The 22,335-nt window shown below is 45.3% G+C and overlaps 1 protein-coding gene across 1 annotated transcript in view; it reads left to right on the top strand.

Moving 5' to 3' along the window:
* mcu (mitochondrial calcium uniporter) overlaps window positions 1-22,335 on the top strand; it is a 151,387-nt gene that overhangs the window by 104,087 nt on the left and 24,965 nt on the right. The gene's annotated exons all lie outside the window — the stretch shown is intronic.

Here is a 22,335-nt window from a genome sequence, read left to right as displayed (position 1 = left end):
ACTGAAAGGGCATTGTTGGATCTAAACTCTTTTGAATGTTTGTTTATACCAACAAACCCAGTTGCTGCCAACCCTGTTGGTTTTAGTTTCTCTTGTTGTATTAATTTGACTCAGGCATGTTGTACTGATGGGCAGATTGGCATAATGACACTCTTCTCTCAGTGTCAAGATTCTGGGTTGAAGACGCCCACTCCAGCGTTTGAGGGCAGAGCTGAAAACTGATACTTCATTCGAGTATTAATGCTGCACTCCGAGGTGTCATCATTTAGATCAGATGAAACACTGCGTTCTCGACGCCCTGCCCAGGTGGATGTAAGATATCCCGTGCCACTGTTTTGAAGAAATGCACAGGAGCTCTCTGGTGTCCAGGATGATCTTTATCCTTCATTAAACATCACAACGAAAACCCATCTGGTAGGCTTGTGAGAGCCTACTGTCTGTAAATTGGTTGCCATATTTCCTACATAACATTACAAAAGTACTTCATTGGCTATAAAGCACTCGGTTGTGGGAAGTACTTTAATAAATGCAAGTCTTTTTACAGTTGTTGTTGATAGTACTGGGCTTCTTACTGTTAGGGAGATCAGAAGCCTATAAAATATAGAAGAAATCGAGCAGACTCAATGGGCTGAATGACCTATCATTCAATGAGATCATGAGCTGATATGATAAACCTCAACTCTATTTTCTTGCCTTGTCTCCATAACCCTTGATGCCCTTACTAATTAAAAATCTATCTTCCTCAGCCTTAGAATATATTTAATAACCCAGCCTTCAACAGTCCTTTGGAAAAGAATTCCACGGATCCGTTACCCTCGGAGAAGAAATTCCTCCTCTTTTCTGTCTTAAGGTGGCAACCTTTAATCAAAGATGCCCTCTGGTCTGAGACTCCCCTACAAAGGGAAGCAACCTTTTCCCATTGACAGTTCTCTAGCACTCTGGTATGTGTCAATAAAGTTACCTCTCATTCTTATTAACTCTAAGCCCCTCTAAGCCCCTCAGTGCTGCAGCCTTCTTTCTCCATTTAAATAGTATTCAGTTCCTTGATTGATCCTGATAACTTCACATCTTCTCTCATCGTATTCCATCTGCCCACTTTGCCCACTGACTTAACCTGACCAGTTCCCTCCTTGTATCATACTCGCTGTTTGCCTTCCTGTCTATTTTTGTGTGGTCTGCAAATCTGGCTAAAGTATATTTACTTGCCTTTACCAAACCATTAATACGTTGTAAATAATCGTGATCCTGACACTGATCCCTGAAGCACTCCACTAGTAAACAGGTTGCCATTCTGAAAATGCTCCCTTTTATCCCAACTCTTTATTAGTCAGCCAATCCTCTATCCATGCTAATTTGTCATCTCCGATACCACGGACTGTTATTAATAGTTTTGATGCAAAGCCTTCCTGAACACTTTTTTGGCAATGCCAAAGTAATGCATTTACTGGTTCTCCTTTATCTATCCTGGTGATACCACCTCCAAGAATTCTAATAAATGTGTCATAGAGATGTACAACCTAACTTATCCATGCTGCACAGTTGTCACAATTAGACTGGGCCCATTTGCCTGGGTTTAGTCCATAACCCTGCATACCTATCTCATCATTTACCTGTTCAAATGTTACTTAAATGACAAAATTGTACTTGTTGCCTCCAGCCCATTCCAGATACTCACCAACCTCTCTGAAAAATAAATTGTCCCTCTGGACCCTTTTGTATCTCTCTCCTCTCACCTTAAACCTATGCCCCCTAGTTTTAGACTCCCCTACTGTGTTGAAAAGCTGTTGACTGAAAACGTGTTGCTGGTTAAAGCACAGCAGGTTAGGCAGCATCCAAGGAACAGGACATTTGATGTTTCGGGCCAGAGCCCTTCATCTGGCCCGAAACGTCGAATTTCCTGTTCCTTGGATGCTGCCTAACCTGCTGTGCTTTAACCAGCAACACATTTTCAGTTCTGATCTCCAGCATCTGCAGACCTCACTTTTTACTTGAAAAGCTGTTGACATCTACCTTTATCTAAGCCCCTCGGGATTTTATAGACTTCTATGAGGCTCAAGCTCCTATGCTCCAAGCAAAACCATCCCAACGTCCCAGTCCTTTCCTCTTCATGAATCCTGCTGACTTTTCTTAATTATGTTATGCATTTTGAAATGCTCTGCTATTACACCCGTTACACAGTGAAACACTGTCTCGATGTTATATTCTGTCGTTTTCCATATAAATTTGCCCAAAGGTGAGAAATGGTTAATGATGACGTAAATGTATGACCAATGATGGATGGGATTGTTGTCTAATCCATCTATCCTTGCCCCATATTCATGAAACAAAAACAGAAATTGCTGGAGGAACTCAGGAGGTCTGGCAGCATCTGTGGAGAGTGAAACAGAATTAACGTTATGGGTCCAGTGACCCTGGGAGATACAAAACAAAATAAAACCCTGGGCCAATTTGTAGACAAAAGTCTGGAAAATCCTTCTCTTGACCCGGGGTTCTTAATCTGTAGGTAGGTTGGAATCAAATTCAATGTACTGTTGTGCCACTTCTCACCCTCTCAATGTACATGAGGAATGTAGGCAATTTTATTTTCACTTCCAACATTCAGTCACATATTCTGTTGGTATGCCTGAAACAGAATCTTTGTAGAAACTTTGTTGGACGTACGGATCATGATAGAATCCTTACAGTGTGGAAACAGGCCATTCGGCCCAACAAGTCCACACCGACCCTCTGAAGAGTCATCCATCCAGACCCATGTCCCTACCTTATTACTCTGCATTTTCCCTGACTAATGCACCTAGCCTACACATCCCTGAACACTCAGGGCAATTTAGCATGGCCAATTCACCATAACATGCACATCTTTGGATCGTGGGAGGAAACTGGAGTACCCGGAGAAAACCCATGCAGACTCTGAAAGAATGCATAAATTCCACACACAATCGCCCGAGGCTGGAATCGAATCAGTCCCCGGGGCTGTGAGGCAGCAGTGCTAACCAATGAGTGCGGTTGGGTTGGGTTGGAGATTCTGAACGATGTGCAGGAACAGATTTGCAGGGTCTTGTCTCTTGTCACTGCTTTGTGATCTTTTATTCTTGGCTGCTGATTGGAAGAGGATGGTGAAAGATGCCACTGCTTGCATTGCCAGCTAGCGAGGTGAATTATTGCAGCAAGCCTAAGTCTCACTCTTTTTGTTGTGTAAGGAACAAAGGCAAGATGATGAATGGTCCAATTTACAAAATGGCAGGAATGAAACAGCGCACATTTATATAGCACCTCTCATGGCCTCCATGTCTCAAAATGCTCCACAGACAATTAATTACTTTTGAAGTGTTGTCCAGATTATGTTAGCAAATAGATTGGCCGTTTTTGTTCTGCACAGCAAGGCCACCCAAGAAATGATAGGCTCGTGTGTTTTAACAGTATTGATCGAGAGCTAAATGCAGTAAATTGGAAAAATGGCTTCAGCTTCAACTGCATTGGTAAAGGGTGGAGGAGTTCAGAAATAATGTCAAACTCTCACAATGAGCCATGTTAAAGGACATAGACTTGGGAAAACAAATACCCTGGGAACATTGAAAATGCAGCTGGACATTGGTCTCTAAGGACTTCAGGATCCTGGAACAGCCTTGTGATGATGTCCAGGAGTTGCACATCAGAGTATAAATACCACAGTGTGGATGGAGCTAGCCTGGACTACATCACTTTACACATCTGATTACACTGCAGAATCAGGATGGTCTTGACAGAATATAGACATAATGGTACAAAGAGTTATTAGACCAAGAAAACTGCTCTCCTCTGCCCCTAACAACTTCTTGTCCTTTCAACTAGTAATGTTGAATCAATGACCTGTACAGGTAGATGGGGTTTTAACCGTACCTGGGCAGGAAGGAGCTATTGCCATGAACAGAGAGGTCACCATCCAGGGGACATCGATATAAAGTAATCAATGGAAGGATAAGAATTTTTTTGTTTCACCCAATAGGTACGGAGGGTCTGGAACAGGGCAGCAAAGGCAAAGATCTCCTTTTGATCTAAATTCACCAGATATGGGCTTGGTACCGGAACAGAAACGGTACGACCTAAAGAACTGGAAGCTGGGGTTAGACTGAATCTGTAGATCCTGCCTGCTCTCTCTGTCCTGTCGACTTTTCTCTGTTAAATTTCTTTTGAAAGACAATATCTCTGACAATACAGGACTCCCTCACTGTCGCACTGAAATGCCAGACCAAAGTGACATATCTGTGCAGACCCTTGGAGGACCAACTGGTTACTCAATGCAGTGGCGTATTTTTGTTGATTGTTTGTATGTAGGAACAAAGGTCTTTTGTTGACTTTGTTGTTGCCCTGGTGATTAAACCGCAGAACGCAGCTTCGAAGACATTAGTACAAAGAAAGAGCTGACAACCAAATCATCCTCTACCAATGGCTATCACATTACTTGGTGTAATGTGATTAGGCCATCGAGCTGTGATCCCAAGTGGAAGGCGTGTAACAAGAGCAGTGCGTTTGTCTTGATGATGGTGAGGTGAGGCCTTGGGGAGGAGAGCTACTGGTTGCACTGTAGAATGAGGAGACAATAGAGATAAATGCTCGCCTTTCTACTTTGACGGATCTGAGAGGATTTTCTAGAGAAAAGCATAAATCGGAAATGGCTTCCGCTTCAACTGCGCTTGTTTATTATTCCCTCCCAAAGTTCCAAAGCAACGCAACAGCTTAAAAAACAGTAATTACTGCTCCTAGAGTTCAAGGAAATCGGCTCCAGCACTGAAATGTCTCAAGTTCAGAAATAATGTCAGAAACTCTCTCACATTGACCCATGTTAATGATCATAGACTTGGGGAAGCAAATACCCAGGAACATTGAAAAGGCAGCTGAAGATTGTTGTCTAAGGGCTTCAGAACCCTGGACCAGTCTTGTGATGATGCTCAGGAGCCAGACATCACTGAGTATAAATAGCACGGCATAGATGGAGCTGGGGTGGACTTCACCCCTTCACACTATAGAATGAGAGTGTGTCTTGACAGAACATGGGCAAAAAGCTACAAAGATAGCTAAGTCTTTAATATTGTAACTATAATCCAGACCCTGGTATATCTATGGTTACCATGTATTTAGTATTAATGGATAATAGTGTCGGTTGGAAATCTAAACTTAAAACAGTTCTTAACGTTGTCACCTCCTCCACCAGTTTATCTGGGGTCCAACCTCAGTGATGCATCAAAGCATTCAACCAAAGGGAGATGTTGAGGGAACCTTCAGGTTATCCTTGCACTGTTTCAGCTGTTCAAGCCCTACATTTTGTAATTCACAACCTGACCCTCCGCCCTCCAAATCCCTCTATCTTGTCTCCTTAAAGGTATCCCTCAAAAGCTTTGGTCACCTAATCTAATGTTTTAATTTTTTTAAAAACCAAAAGGATTCTGGGTAATCCAAGATGGAGGATGGGAAAATATTATGGTTGTAAGAGCTGCTCCTTTTTTTTTGAGATATTTTCAGTGTTGAAGCTGATTTTCTCGAATTCTAGGAGCAGTAATTATTGGCTTTTAAGCTGTTGCATTGCTTTGAAACTTTTGGGGGAAAATCAAAACAATGGCACTTTAAAAAGGAAGGAAGATAGACAAAGGCAGTGACCACATGGGCAGTAAATCAAACTGAGAAATAAACCTGCACTGCTGTCAGACCTAGCAGCGAATCTGCACAGCTGAGTGTTCGGTTTGATTTCAAGTGTCCTTGGACTTCGGAGTTTGTCTAAGAAAAACTTAATAAGCAACGAAATTCACAGCTGACCTTGGAGAAACCCGTGTGGGAGAGCTCACAACAAGGGAACAGACGTTTTAAAAGGATGGGTATATGAATAGGAACGGTTTGGAGGGACATGGGAGAAAATTAATTTAGGATATCTGGTCGACATAGACAAGTTGGATGGAAGGGTCTGTTCTGTCCTGTATATCTCTATAACTCCAAGTGCTGCAAAATTGCAGCAGGACTGACGGTATTTGTGGAGAGAGAAAAAAAGCAGAGTTTATGTTACAAGTTGAAAATGCCTCCTTGGAAAGTTTGTTAATTTTGCTTCTGTCTTCACAGCTGCTGCTGAGTTTCTCCAGCACTTTGGTTTTCATTCTGACCTCCAGCGTTTGCAGTGTTTCACTTCTGTTCGACTGCCTCCATATGTGGCCCTGTGTCAAATAGTGTTTTCTCCCACTCCAGTGAAGCACTTAGACAATATCTTTGAAACACTAAGTGAAGCCTTTTTCTGTGGCGTCTTGTAATTGTTGTGATAAAATTATACAACAGTTCACAACATATCATAAATTGTATCTACAGAAGTAAGATGGAATTTAATAATGCAGATAAACTTCTCAATTCATCAGGTCATTCAGGAAAGGCTTCTTTAAATAGATTACTTAACTCAGAGTTGTTCTATATAGATATATTCTCCATGTTGCAAAATTACAGGGAGGTGACTATTCTCTCTGGTAATGTAATTTGTAGCATGACTGCTGGTATTGGAAGTTTTGAAGTGCATGTTTATTTTTTTCTGAAAGTATTTTGATATTGCCTTCAATTTTGGTGCTAGTGTAATTTCATTTGAATTACAATTTGATGTATATTATTTTATACCAATAATTATCAATAGACCTGATACTTTTTTTATTTTCAGTATTTCAATAACTATTAAGGTCTGTGTTCCTTATCATATAAAAAGATAATATACTAGCTCGTTGAAAGTAGAGCCACAGGTAGATAGGATAGTGAAGAAGGCGTTTGGTATGCTTTCCTTTATTGGTCAGAGTATTGAGTACAGGAGTTGAGAGGTCATGTTGCGGCTGTACTGGACCTTTGTTCGGCCACTTTTCCATCCATTCTGGTCTCCTTCCTCATTGTGAAACTTGAAAAGGTTCAGAAAAGATTTACAAGGATGTTGCCAGAGTTGTAGGATTTGAGCTATAGGGAGAGGTTGAGCAGGCTGGGTCTGTTTTCCCTGGAGCGTTGGAGGCTGAGGGGTGACCATATAGAGGTTTATAAAATCATAGAACATAGAACATAGAAGGATACAGCGCAGTACAGGCCCTTCGGCCCTCGATGTTGCGCCGACCGAATCCTACCTAACCTATACTAGCCCAATAACTTCCAAATGCCTATCCAATGCCCGCTTAAATGACCATAAAGAAGGAGAGTTCACCACTGATACGGGCAGGGCATTCCATGAACTCTCAACCCGCTGTGTGAAGAATCTACCCCTAACATCTGTCCTGTACCTACCACCCCTTAATTTAAAGCTATGTCCCCTAGTAACACCTGACTCCATTAGCGGTAAAAGGTTCTTAGTATCTACCCTATCTAAACCCCTAATCATCTTATACACTTCTATCAGATCTCCCCTAAACCTTCTCTTCTCCAATGAGAACAGCCCCAAGTGCCTCAGCCTTTCCTCATAAGATTTTCCTACCATTCCAGGCAACATCCTGGTAAACCTCCTCTGCACTCGTTCTAAAGCTTCCACATCCTTCCTATAGTATGGCGACCAAAACTGCACACAATACTCCAGATGAGGCCGCACCAGAGTCTTATACAACTGCAACATGACCTCAGGACTCCGGAACTCAATTCCTCTGCCAATAAAGCCCAGTACACCATATGCCTTCCTCACAGCACTATTTACCTGGGTGGCAACTTTCAGAGATCATGGGGGGCATGGATAGGGTAAATAGACCAAGTCTTTTCCTTGGGGCGGGGAAGTCCAGAACTAGAGGGCATAGCTTTTGGGAAAGATATAAAAGAGATCTAAGGGGGAATCTTTTTCATGCAGAGGGTGGTATGTGTATGGAATGAGCTGCCAGAGGAAGTGGTGGAGGCTGGTATAATTGCAACATTTGAGAGGCATTTGGATGGGTATATGAACAGGAAGGGTTTGGAGGGATATGGGCCGTGTGCTGGTAAGTGGGACTAGATTGGGTTGGGATATCTGGTCGGCATGGTTGAGTTGGACCGAAGGTTCTGTTTCCGTGCTGTACATCTCTGAATCTAGATGAAGAGAGAGGACCTTGAATTTCATTTGGAATCTCGGGATACCCTGATCTGCTTTTCAGCCAATGGTAGGTTTGCTTTGATTTATTGTTCTTCCATGTATCTAAGTAAAGTGAAAAGCTTTGTTTTAGACGATACACAACTGACATTTTGTGAACAGCAAGCTCCCCCAAGCAGCAGCGTGACAATGTGCAGCCAATTTCTCCTCCTTGCTTAAGTGATGGTAACTGAGGGCTTCGTATTGACCAGAACATTTCTCCTGACCTCAGTCTAACCTCTCAAAATACCCGGGTGCTCCTTCCACCATTGCAATCTGAAAACACTATAAAACCTGAGCCTGTTTTTCTTTTAAATTGGTACTTGCCTGATTCATGCATGACCTCGGTGAATTTGGCTGCTTTCACTTGGTTATTGATGAGCTATCCCAGTGTTGATTTAAGTTGGCAGTATGGTCTTGGACAAGTGCCAAGAGTAAACAGCAGGGGGAAGGCTGCCAGATTGAGAATCAAAATAAATTTCAGGATTTTCTGCTTTCTGCCATATTTGCATAATTCCACTTGGAATATTCTGGAATGTAGTTATTCTGGGGTGCAAATCCAGTCCCTTAACCCTTCTAAGGCCCATAGACTGATTCATTTTGGCTTGTTAGCATTTGTCCTTCAGTGGGGTCTGATTCCAGGTCTATTGACAGCCTCTCTGAGTCCTCGTTTACTGTTCCTCTGTGGATTACTGCAAACTGCAGTGCAGATCATGACTCATTTCAGAGAGAGATCACGGACCTTGTTACTCAGGATCAGGCACCTGAGCTCCATGAGATTAAAGACACCAGGAATGTTTATACTGGAGAAGCAGAAGGTGTAGAGAGAGACTGCTTTGAAATTTTTTAATGATGTAAGGGCGAGAGCAAGTTGCATTGTTTTAGCATCCTTCAATGCAGTAAAGAGGAGGCTGGTGTGATGCTAATCTCATTGGGCTAAGACCTCAGGCATAGAGCATGGTGAAATTTGAATTCGGCAAAACTCTGGAATTGAAAAGCTAGTTAATGGCAACCGTTAGGAATAGGAATGGGAGTAGGCCTCAATGGCCCCTCAAGCCTACTCCTTCGTTCAGTACGGTCATGGCTGATTGGCACTATTTTGATCCAAATGCCCATCTGGTTCACTAATGATCTTTAGGGGAGGAAATCCGCTTTCCTCATCAGGTCTAGGGAGAGAGACAGAACTTACAGGCCTGTTACCTTAACATCTATTATTGAAAAAATGGTAAGAGTTAATTGTAAAGGGCGTAAAAGCAGAACATTTAAAAATCAAGCAGAGTCAGCATGGCTTCACAAAGGGAAATCCTGCCTGACAACAGCCTTGGGTGCCCCCATACCCATGGTAACCGCTGTCTTAAGGGTGAACTGATCGGTTCAGATGGAGACCCCGGTCCTGCACTCAGACCCTGTGCGGAGCAGCTGGTGGGAATATTCACTGACATCTTTAATGTCTCCTTACCACAATCTGAAGTCCCTATCTGCTTCAAGAAAACCACCAACACCTTGGACCAAAGAAAAATCATGCAGCGTGCCTCAATGACTCCTGTCTGGTGGCTCTGAAGTGTTCAGAGAGACTGGTCACGCTGACATCAGTTCCAGCCTCCCAGATTGCCTCGATCCTTTGCAATTTGCCCACCAGCCCAACAGACGCCATCTTCCTGGTGTCAAGATTAGTGTAGTCAGGTAGCATCTGAGAAGCAGGAAAATCGACATTTCAGGCAAAAGCCCTTCATCAGGAATGAAGCTCACACTCATCCCTGGATAACAAGGATACCTATATCAGGTCCCCACCTATTGACTACAGCTCCACCTTCAACACCATAATTCCAAACAACCTCATCTCCAAACTCTGGGAACTAGGTCTCTGCTTTCCCCCCTCTGCCACTGGATTCTCAATTTCTTCACAATAGACCACAGTCAGTAAGGATAGGTGACAACACTACCTCTAGCATAATCCTCAACACCAATGTCCTGCAAGGCTATGTACTCAGCCCAACAAAGCTATACCACCCACGCAGGCACACACACTCACACCATTTACACGTCTGCTGATGGCACCACCATTGCCGGTCGGATCTCGAACAGCCATGAGACAGAATACAGGAAAGAGATTGAGTGCTTAGCCTCATGGTGTAAAGACTAGAATCTCTCCTGAAAATGTGTTGCTGGTTAAAGCGCAGCGGGTCAGGCAGCATCCAAGGAACAGGAGATTCGACGTTTCGGGCATAAGCCCTTCTTCATGAAAGCTTATGCCCGAAACGTCGATTCTCCTGTTCCTTGGATGCTGCCCGTCCTGCTGCGCTTTTCCAGCAACCCATTTTCAGCTCTGATCTCCAGCATCTGCAGTCCTCACTTTCTCCACAAGAATCTCTCCATAAACATCTGCAAAACGATGTATCAATGGGGCTGAGGTGGAGATGGTCAAGAGCATCACGTTCCTGGGGGTGATGATCACCAACAATCTGTCCTGCTCCACCCACATTGACACTACGGTCAAGAAAATACAGCAACACCTCTACTTCCTCAGGAGGCTAAGGAAATTCAGCATGTCCATAAAGACTCTTACACATCTGGGTACATCACAGTGTGGTACAGCTACTGCTCATCCCAAGACCACAAGAAAGTACCGAGAGAGTGAACACAGCCCCGTCTATCTCACAACCAACCTTCCATCTATTGGTTCCATCTGCACTTCCTGCTGCCTTGGGAAACCAACCAACATCATCAAAGACCCTTCCCACCCAGTTATACTCTCTTCCACCTTCTTCTGTCCGGCTGAAGATATTTAGTTGTATACGTGTGCGAACAGCTTCTTCCCCACTGTAATCAGACTTTTGAATGGACCTTTTTCTTTGTTAATGTTAATCTCTCTCAGCACCTTCTCGGCAGCTGTAACACTGTAAGCTGCACTCTGGTCTGTTACAGTGATACACTTGTATAATACAATTTGCCTGTAAAGCAAGTAAGGCAACACTTTATTCATTGTACCTCGTACACGTGACAGTAGTAAATCAAATCAAATCAAATCAAATTCTTTGAGGAGTAACAAGTAGGATGGATAAAGGGGAAGCAGTGGATGTAATATATTTGGATCTTGAGAAGCTGTTCGATAAGGTACCAGACGTTTGGCTACTTAAGATAGAGCCCACAGTATTGGAGGAAGTATATTAACATGGATAGAGCATTGGCTAACTAGTGGAAAACGGGATTGGGTTAAAGGCTAACTTACCAGGATGGCGATGTGTAACTAGTAGAATGCCAGAGGGATGAGTGAAGCCATAATTATTTACAATATCTTTTATTAATGTCTTGGCAGGGAAAAGTGAATGCACTACAGTCAAGTTTGTGGATGACACAAAGATAGATAGGAAGGCAAGTGGTGTGGATGTCCAAAGAGCCTGCAGAGGGATACACACAGGGTAGAGGGTTGGTTAGCTCAGTTGGCTAGACAGCTGGTTTGTGATGCAGAGTGATGCTAACAGCATCAGCTTAAGTTATGATGAAGGATTGTCCTTCTCAGGCTTTCCCCCTTACCTGAGGCATGGTGACCCTCAGGTTAAACCACCACCAGTTGTCTGTCTCCTAATGAGAGAGCAGCCCTATGGTCCTCTATGGTGACTTTACCTTTTTACCCTTATCAACAGGTTAAGTTAAGTGTTCAGGAGGTGATGTCAAAGGGTGTTATTAACATGACCAAGAGGGTGTGTTTAGAGGTAAAAGCTGTAAGTTGGAAATTCAACTGGAGAGAATCTATCCTTTTCCTCCTGATATTCAGTGTCATTACCATTGCTGAATGCCCATGATCAGAACTGAACTGGATTAACCATGTAACTATAAGGAAAAGAGCAGGGCAGAGGCTGCCTCCTGGCTCCTCGAGCCTACCCACTAAGGACAATGTACAAGTCAGGAGTTGTAATGGAATACTCTCCCACAACACTTGAGAAACAGTGCACCATGCAGGGCAAAGCAGCCTGCTTGATTGGCAGCAGATTCACAAATATTCACTCCCTGCAGTACCCAGTGCAAGTCGGCAGCTGTCCAGACCATCTACAGGATGCACTGCAGCAATTCCCCAATGCTTCTTTGATAACACCTTTCAAACCCATGAGCTCTCGCCCCGAGGAGGAAAGTGGCAGCATGTACTTGACCTCCAGGCCACTCCCCAGCCTGATCTGGAAACTTATCGCTGTTCATTCACTATTACTGTGTCAAAATCCTGGAGCTTCCTCCCTCTCTGTGTGCCCACACCCCATGGACTGCAGCGGTTCCAGAAGGCAGCTCACCCCCACCTTCTCACGGGCAGTTAGGGGTGGGCAATAAATGCGGGCCCAGTCAGCTGTCCTTTCACAGGATGTGTGCATTTTTAGAAAACTGGTCAGAAAATGTTTTCTGAATCTGACATACCCATGTAACACAGGCTGCGGCGTTTCAAAAGTAAGGCATGACTCACTTGCTGGATGTGAGAGATAAAGGGAGATCTGTCTGTGTTACTTTCTCAACTCCAATTATATGCCCTGTGGGGACATGTCTCCCTGTGGCTATGGCGTGAACAGTGAGGAAAGAGATTCCGGAATGGTTTGATAAGATGCTGGGTACTTCCATATTTGGAAATAAGAGTAACAAATCCGTTTGATTTGTTTTGGTACAGTTTGGGGGTTTTAAGGAAAACTGGCTGCTCTATGAATAGGAATCAAGTTTGAAAATAAACCATCGTTCTCCAGTTCTGAGAATGGAATGCTTTGAGGTCATTTTTCCTTCGCTGTACAATGTTTAATTTGTAATTGTTGTCTTGGTGACGATGGGAAAACAGTCTGAGGGCATTCTATTTTTTCTTCAGTCTTGGTGCAGAGGTTTTGTTTTTAATGGGAGTGTGGTAACTCTCTCAACATTAAAAACAAAGAAAATAGGAACCACAATTGGCCATTCAGCCCATCGAATCTGCTCTATTATTTAATATGATGGTGGCTCGCGCTTTCTCCATCTCCACACTGATCTTCCTCTCCCTGTGTGTCTCTTCACATCTTTAGCTTCTAGAAATCTCTTTCTTTCTTAATTATATTCAGTGATAAATATATTCACAACCCCCCCTCCCCTCTTCAAGCCAGGAGGAAATCTCATCCCTGCATCCAGTCCGTTCAGCCCTGTCAGAATTATATATCTGTCAATCCAACCTCCTCTCACTTGTCTTAAACCCTCATGAATATGGACCAGTCAACCCAATCTCACCACATAACACTCATCAAGATGGCAGCAGCATAGAACTGACCTGTCTCCTCAAAATCTATTGTTTCATGTAGACGTGGCTGTCTGTGTTCTGCTCTATTTATCGTGGTAATTGAGGTCAGATTAATATGTTGTACAAGGTGATTCAGCTCATACTGGTTAGCAGTTAATACTAACAGCCATACCTCCATCTGGATCTATTTCTTCAGGATTCTATCCATCAAGGATTGGCCCACAGCCGGCTCCCATTGGCTGGTGAGAGAATTCCCACCCCGTCCACTTCCTTTGTTGTGCCACTTGTTTTGATTGGAGTCATTGCCCAAGTAAGCAGCTTAATGAGGTGTGGTAGCAACTGACACGCAACAAGCTGCCTTCTTACTGCCTCCCCAAGCTCTAGGTGCATGGGGTATATTGGAGCTGGTGAGAATCTGCACACGGTCCACACGCCTTCTTTCCCATCACCTGACCTTGGCAACATATCCTTCCACTCCCGACTCCCCCCTTGGGCTTGTTCCTATTAAATGCACAAAAGTTATTCACCTCAGCTATTTCCATGGTAGCCAGTTCCACCCTTGCTGAGTGAAGTGTTGTCCATGAATTGTCTATTGAATTTACTATTTACCACCTGTAGTTTGAGTCAATCAATCATATTGCTGTGGGTCTGAAGGCATGTATAGGCCAGACTAGGTAAGGCTGGCAGATTTCCTTCCTTAAAGGTTGTTAGGCAACCTCTGTGGTAAACCTTTTTGCATTAGTCTAGCATATGGGTGGCACAGTGGTTAGCACTGCTGCCCCACAGCGCCTGAGACCCGGGTTCAATTCCCGACTCAGGTGACTGACTGTGTGGAGTTTGCACGTTCTCCCTGTGTCTGCGTGGGTTTCCTCCGGGTGCTCCGGTTTCCTCCCACAGTCCAAAGATGTGCGGGTCAGGTGAATTGGCCATGCTAAATTGCCTGTAGGGTTGGGTAAGGGGTAAATGTAGGGGTATGGGTGGGTTGCGGGTCAGTGTTGACTTGTTGGGCTGAAGGGCCTGTTTCCACACTGTAAGTAATCTAATCTAATCTTAAAAAAAATTTTACACCAGATTATTGAATTCAAATGTCACCATGGCTTAGTCGGATTTGAACCAGTCTCCTGGGTTCTGGATTAAGAGTCCAGGGTGGCTCAGTGGTTAGCACTGCTGCCTCACGGTGCTGGGGACCCGGGTTTGACCCCACGCTCGGGCAACTGTGTGCAGTTTGCACATTCTCCCTGTGTCTGCGTAGATTTCTTCCAGGCTTTCTAGCTTCCTCCCACAGTTTAAAGATGTGCAGTTTAGGTGGATGGGCCGTGCTAAACTGGCCCATAGTGTCCAGGGATTTGCAGGCTAGATAGATTAACCATGAGAAACATGGGGTTACAAGGATAGGCTTAGGGGATGGATCTGGGTGGGTTGGTCTTCAGAGGTTCGGTGTGGACTCAATGGGCTGAATGACCTGCTTCCACACTGTAGGGATTCCATGATTCCAGTGACATTACCTCCCTGGTGTAGAGGCAATGTTGAACTTGTCTGACCTTAGCTGGGATTACTGTGTACAGATGTGGGTGCCATACTGTAGGAAAGATGTAAACGCATTGGAGAGAAGAGTGTGCAGAAACAATTTACTGGAGTGGGTCCAGGGACGTGAGCGTAGATGAAAGAAGTTGGGGATGTTCTCCTTGCAGAGAAGAGGGCTAAGAGGGGATCTGATAGAGGTTTGCAAAATCATGATTGGGCTGGAAAGAGCAGGTTGGGAGAAGCAGTTCCTACCCATAATGGGAAAAAGAACGTGAGGGCAGTGTTTTGAAAAAGAAGCAAATGTGAGGTGTGAATATAACGAGTAGTTCGGGTCTGGAATGCCCCACCCAGAAATGTGTGGAGGCAGGTTCAATTGAGCCATTGAGGAGGGCATTGGACAATTACCTGGATAGCAACAGTGTGCAGGGATACAGGGAAAAAGGCAGGCGATTGGCACAAGAACCGTTGCAGGTACACTGGGCCGAATGGCCGCCTCCTGCACTGTAACGATTCTGTGACATTTTGTATCATAAAGTCATGTCCTGGATATGAGCATGTCTCCTCAAGATATACTAACCATTTAACATCAACCAACCAGCTAGAAATGGAGAGAAAACAAATTAGCTTGGCACATGGTGTGCTTGAGATTTAGCTTTTTGATTCCCATTCTCATTAAATGCTGTCAGGTGTTCACAGTCATTTGGTCGGGCAGAACGTGAGTATTACTGACAAAGGACACATTTTGTTGAAGGTTTTCGTCCTGCACTCATCAGGACAGTTTGCAAGAATATCAACTCCAGGGGAAAACCAGGATTTATACTGCATGCGAAGAGAGTGCTGATTGATTAGCAGGTGGACTGATTTGTAGAGGGGTTGCCATGGAGAATGCACCCAGACAGAGAGACCATACATTGTGCCAATTTCACTTCAATAAAATAGCTGGCAGACATTCACTGGTTAATGTCCCAGGCAGTACTCTGACAATTAGAGGGAAAGTGAGGACTGCAGACGGTGGTGAGTCAGAGTCGGAAAATGTGGTGCTGGAAAAGCACAGCAGGTCAGGCAGCATCAGGTCGGTGGTCTGGGCATTAGGAAGGTTTGTGCCTGAAACGTTGATTCCCCTGCTTCTCGGATGCTGCCTGACCTCCTGTGCTTTTCCAGCACCACGCTTTTTGACCCTGACAATTAGAGTCAGCCTGCCTGATTTAAAATTTAAACCAAGTCTCTTTTGTTGACTGTGGGTCAGCATTTACGGGGACACAGGGTGAATTTGTCCCGAGTTGTTTCGAAGCCAAGCTGCCCGTTCTCTGCCATCATCAGTGGAGCAGATTGGGTGAGACTGCCCGACCTTTACATGACAAACCAGACCCAGGTGAAAGGCTGACTGCTGCCATGCAGTAGATTCAAATCCTTCACTTCTGAGACTGAGAGCAGTGAGTTCCAATGTCAACCATCAAGAAAACTGGTGGCTCAGTGTTAGCACTGCTGTCTCACAGCACCAGGGACCCGGGTTCGATTCCAGCCTCGGGTGACTGTGTGGAGTTTGCACATTCTGCCCCTATCTGTGTGGATTTCCTCCCACATTCCAAAGATTTGCAGGTCAGGGTGGATTGGCCATGCTAAATTGCCTATAGTGTTGGGGGATGTGCAGGTTAGGTGCATTAGTCAGGAGTAAATGTGGAGTAATTGTTTATGGGGAATAGTTCTGGGTGGGTTACTCTTCAGCTTCAACTTGTTGAATGGGTTGAATGGCCTGTTTCCACACTATAGGGATCCTATGATTCTGTAAGAAGTGGTGGCGATTGAAGCCCCCTCAGAAAGAATTACTGCAAGGGTAGATGTAACATTGAGCCATGATCTTTAATCCATGACATTTGTGACTCTGAAACAGAACATTTGGCTCAATCGATCTTTTGGCATTCATACTTCATGAGAAGCTGCTCCCATCTGTCAGCTTCATGTCCTGCTATTCCATTCTCCCTTGTACCTGGCAACTGCCTCGTCATTGTTGGGGTCCAAAGATCCATTGATCCTTTGCAGGTGTTTGTCACTCCTGTTCAAACCCATACAAATTACTTTCCCTCTCTCAGGTGACAGTGTGACAGACCCTGGTCTCATTAGTTTTCAGGAGGGTAAGTTCCATTCCATTCACAGCACCAAATGTCAGAACATTGAGAATTAGTTTGTTTCCACACAATATTGATGTTCGATTCATTGAATATTTTAAAATAACGCTTCAGACAATAAAGCAACTTTAAAACATTAGTGCACCATCCAATATCTATCTATATGTTGTTATCTAAAATTTCTGTTTTAGTTCCCCTCCTTGCTGGCACTCCTCCACCCCAGCGTGTGCTTACTCATCATCTATCTCTCTTGTGTTCTGTCTCTCTCTCTCTCTCTCTCTCTCTCTCTCTCTCTCTCTCTCTCTCTCTCTCTCTCTCTCCCCCCCCCCCCCCCTTTCTCACTCCTCCTTATCCTTTAATCTCTGTTTAAAGGATTCAGCTTCCCCTGAAGCCTTTGCACCTGCTGAGCTGACTTGCTCGCATTTTAAGTCACCTTCAAGCCAAATGGTTTCATTGGCAAAAATATTATTTAAATACCATGATTATTTTAATGCTTTTGTATCCTTCCCAGGGGGAGGAGAAAGAAAATCTATGCTTCCTACCATTAATTCCCAGTCATGGAGTCATCAGCATTGTAACACACCCTTTGACACAACTCATTCCCAAACAGTGCTAGTCCTATTTTCCTCTGTTTGGCCCACTTCTCTCTAAACCATTCATATCCACGTACTGTCCAAATACCTTTTAATTGAAGAAGGCTTTTGGTATACTTTCTTTTATTGGTCAGAGTATTGAGTACAGGAGTTGGAAGGTCATGTTGCGGCTGTACAGGACATTGGTTAGGCCACTGTTGGAATATTGTGTGCAATTCTGGTCTCCTTCTTATCGGAAAGGTGTTGTGAAACTTGAAAGGGTTCAGAAAAGATTTACAAGGATGTTGCTAGGGTTGGAGGGTTTGAGCTACAGGGAGAGGCTGAACAGGCTGGGTCTGTTTTCCCTGGAGCGTCGGAGACTGAGGGATAACCTTATAGAGGTTTATAAAATTATAAGGGGCATAGATACGATAAATAGGCAAAGTCTTTTCCCTGGGGTTGGGGAGTCCAGAACTAGAGGGCATAGATTTAGGTTGAGAGGGGAAAGATATAAAAGAGACCTAAGGGGCAACTTTTTCACGCAGAGGGTGGTACGGGTATGGAATGAGCTGCCAGAGGAAGTGGTGGAGGCTGGTACAATTGCAACATTTAAGAGGCATTTGGATGGGTATATGAATAGGAAGGGTTTGGAGGGATATGGGCCAGGTGCTGGCAGGTGGGACTAGATTGGGTTGAGATATCTGGTCGGCATGGACAGGCTGGACCGAAGGGTCTGTTTCCATGCTGTACATCTCTATGACTCTGACTCTATAAATGATATAATTGCACCTGCCTCTGTTACTTCCTCTGGCAGCTCATTCCATACAAACACCATCCTTTGTGTGGAAAAAGTTGCCCCTAAGATCCCTTTTCTAAATCTTTCCCCTGTCACTGTAAACCTATGCCCTCTAGTTCTGGACTCCCCGACCCCAGGGAAAAGACTTCGTCTATTTACCCTATCCGTGCCCCTCATGATTTTATAAACCTCCATACGGTCATCCCTCGGCCTCCGACGCTCCAGGGAACAGCAATATTTTCAAACCATCTGCCAGTAATAGTAGGACAGCTGTTTACTGGCAAGTTGGAAGTTCCAGACTACCCTCACCTCCATACTCGCAGTCCTTCCTCCACTTGCTGCCACCATCACAGTTATTCCCCTCTGAAGCTGGGTTTCCGGTTTTGTTTCGGTTACACTCTTTACCTGAAGATGAAACCGTGCTACCTGTCTCTGCCTCCTCATGGTTGATTTTGATGTGATTTTGTTTTCCGTGCCTACCATTTACTCCCCGTGTATATATCTCAGTCACTTCAGCTTCCCACCCATTCCGCCTCTTTCCCCCCACCGCCCCCCCCCCTCTCTCTCTCTCTCTCTCTCACACACACACACACACACACACACACACACACACACACACACACACACACACACACACACACACACACACACACACACACACACACTGTTCCACAGCTGCTAGAAGTCTGAAATAACTACCGAGAATTCTGGAGACGCTCAGCAGCAACTGTAAAATCACCTTAACATTTTGAGGTGATGAACATCCATCAGGAGCCCAATATTACAGCATGCATGTGTTTAGATTAGGTTAGATCCCCTACAGTGTGGAAGCAGGTCCTTTGGCCCAACAAATCCACACCGACCCTCCGAAGAGTAACCCACCCAGACCCATTCCCCTACCCTATATTCACCCCTGACTAATGCACCTAACACTATGGGCAATTTAGTATGACCAATTCACCTGACCTGCACATCTTTGGATTGTGGGAGGAAAACCAAGCAGACATGGGGAGAATGTGCAAACTCCACACAGACAGTCGCCCAAGGCTGGAATCAAACCCGGGTCCCTAGCGCTGTGAGGCAAAAGTGCTAACCACTGAGCCACCGTGCCGCCACTGTGTTGTGTGGCCTTTGAGAACACAATGCTAGGCTGTCCTGTCTTATGGATTGTTTATGATTTATGAAATGGAATTCTGCTTTTGTGGATCTGTTCACTGTGTTAATACTTCAGTTAGTTTGGTGTTGTAAGGTTGTTCCTGGTTCACTAGATAATTTCAGGACACACTCTGCAGTGTGTCACTCCCTCAGCACTGTCCCTCCAATAGTGCGTCACTCCCTCAGCACTGACCCTCCAATAGTGCGTCACTCCCTCAGCACTGTCCCTCCAATAGTGTGTCACTCCCTCAGCACTGACCCTCCAATAGTGCGTCACTCCCTCAGCACTGACCCTTTGACAGTGCAGCACTCTCTCAGCACTGACCCTCTGACGGTGTGGTGCTCTCTCAGCACTGACCCTCTGACAGTGCGTCACTCTCTCAGCACTGACCCTCTGACAGTGCATCACTCCCTCAGCACTGACCCTCTGACAGTGCAGCACTCCCTCAGCACTGACCCTCTGACAGTGCGTCACTCTCTCAGCACTGACCCTCTGACGGTGTGGTGCTCCCTCAGCACTGACCCTCTGACGGTGCGGCGCTCCCTCAGCACTGACCCTCTGACAGTGCAGCACTCTCTCAGCACTGACCCTCTGACGGTGCGGCGCTCCCTCAGCACTGACCCTCTGACGGTGCGGCGCTCCCTCAGCACTGACCCTCTGACGGTGCGGCGCTCCCTCAGCACTGACCCTCTGACAGTGCAGCACTCTCTCAGCACTGACCCTCTGATGGTGCGGCGCTCCCTCAGCACTGACCCTCTGACGGTGCGGCGCTCCCTCAGCACTGACCCTCTGACGGTGCGGCGCTCCCTCAGCACTGACCCTCTGACGGTGCGGCGCTCCGTCAGCACTGACCCTCTGACAGTGCAGCACTCTCTCAGCACTGACCCTCTGACGGTGCGGCGCTCCCTCAGCACTGACCCTCTGACGGTGCGGCGCTCCCTCAGCACTGACCCTCTGACGGTGCGGCGCTCCCTCAGCACTGACCCTCTGACGGTGCGGCGCTCCCTCAGCACTGACCCTCTGACGGTGCGGCGATCCCTCAGCACTGACCCTCTGACGGTGCGGCGATCCCTCAGCACTGACCCTCTGACGGTGCGGCGATCCCTCAGCACTGACCCTCTGACGGTGCAGCGCTCCCTCAGCACTGACCCTCTGACAGTGCAGCACTCCCTCAGCACTGACTCTGTGGCACTCTGATGCCTTTGCACTGATCTGGGTTGTCAGCTTTTTGTGTGTTCTTAGTTCTGGAAGTGGGAATTAAATCACTCACCTTCTGATCAACAGGTGAGAATGTTGGCCGTGGAGGGACTCTGTAATGTTATTCTGCAGTAATAGGCCAGGGCCCAAGTGGATGTTACTTTCTTACCAGACTAGTAATGGGTGACTGATCTTTTTAGTATTGATGCAAAAGGTGAACTTTGGTGGGACATTGCATTTTGCACTCATTAGAACGATTTGCAAGAAATACCAAATTAAAGGGAAAACAGCATTTATATTCATAGAGGAGTGTGCCGATTGGTGAGCAAGCGAACTCTGGTGGGGGTGTTGCCAGAGACAGTGTCCACTGCTGATGATTGACAATTAACTGCCAGACTTTGTTAAAAATTTATACCAAGAAGGTTGATCAAGGCTTTGCTGAGAAGCAAGCAAGTTTATTCCATTGAGTTTAAAAAGACGCAGAATGTTCTTACTGTCTGTAAAAATCAGGGCCCTGTGTATTAATAAACGTTAAGTGGCAATACACTCAACTGCACCATACTGTGAATCATCCGACGTTGACTGTACACACTCTGGATTATTCAGTGATTGGGAAACATTTGGTGTATCTTCTGAATTGTCCTGTTAAACGCAAAACAAAAATCTTTTGTCAGCACTTTCAAGATCTGTACGACCAAATGGCTGATTCTCGTTAATGTCGGGAAGTTTTGTCATTGTCACGCGTCGGATTTCCAAATTGTGCAGTGCCTTCTGTATTCGCAGCCATTATGTGATGTATATTTTATAGTGGGCTCATTAACCTCACACACTTACTCAGCCGCTTGCTACAGTGTGCTGCTGATCAATGTGCAGGTTCAGCAATATTCCAAGCAGCTTAACGATGTTTGAAGGGATAATGGCTGAGGATGATTTGAGCTGGGCCTTTCCTCACTGCGGCCAAGAAAGTTTTAACTGCTCAAGTTTCTTCGCCTGGTGCAGAACAGCTTGTGGCGTGATTTTGTTTGTTTGAATCTTTTCAAACTGCTTCGTCCTGAGCGTCCCGTCACTTTCTCACTTGTGATCTTGTCGAGATATTTAACAATGACGGGTGTCGATAGGGTGAATACTGAGACCGTGTATCTCCAGGCGAATGGTGTCTAGATCCAGGGAAACAAAGGCTCTTCCGTTTAAGACAGTACGGGCTTGATGGGTAGAATGGCTGTAATGATTCAGTAGTTCTTTTCTGAGCACTTTCTTCTCTCAAAGAGTCAGTGGTCTTTGCAATTCTCCAACCCTGAGAGCATTCGAGGCTGGATTGTTGAACAGAGTTGAGGCTCAGTTAAAATTTTGATTGACAATTGAGTCAAGGGGTTTCGGGGAACAGAGAGCCAAGTGCAGCTGAGGCCGCAAGCAGTTCAGCCACAATCTTACCAAAGTTGAGGGACCTAATCCTATTTCCTCTGTTCCTGAACCTCATGTTTCGTTTGAGCAATCATAGAATCCAAGCAGTGTGGAAAGAGGCCATTCACTCCATCGAGTCCACACCAACCCTCAGAAGAGCATCCCCACCCAGACCCATATACCGTTACTCCATATCTTTCCTGGCTAATGCACCTAACCTGCACAACCCTGGATACTACGGACAATTTCTCACGGCCAA

This window comes from Hemiscyllium ocellatum, chromosome 43 (genome assembly GCF_020745735.1).
Source record: "Hemiscyllium ocellatum isolate sHemOce1 chromosome 43, sHemOce1.pat.X.cur, whole genome shotgun sequence".
NCBI lineage: Eukaryota > Metazoa > Chordata > Chondrichthyes > Orectolobiformes > Hemiscylliidae > Hemiscyllium > Hemiscyllium ocellatum.
Note: the sequence above shows the minus strand (reverse complement) of the source record. Positions and strands in the feature narration are given on the sequence as shown.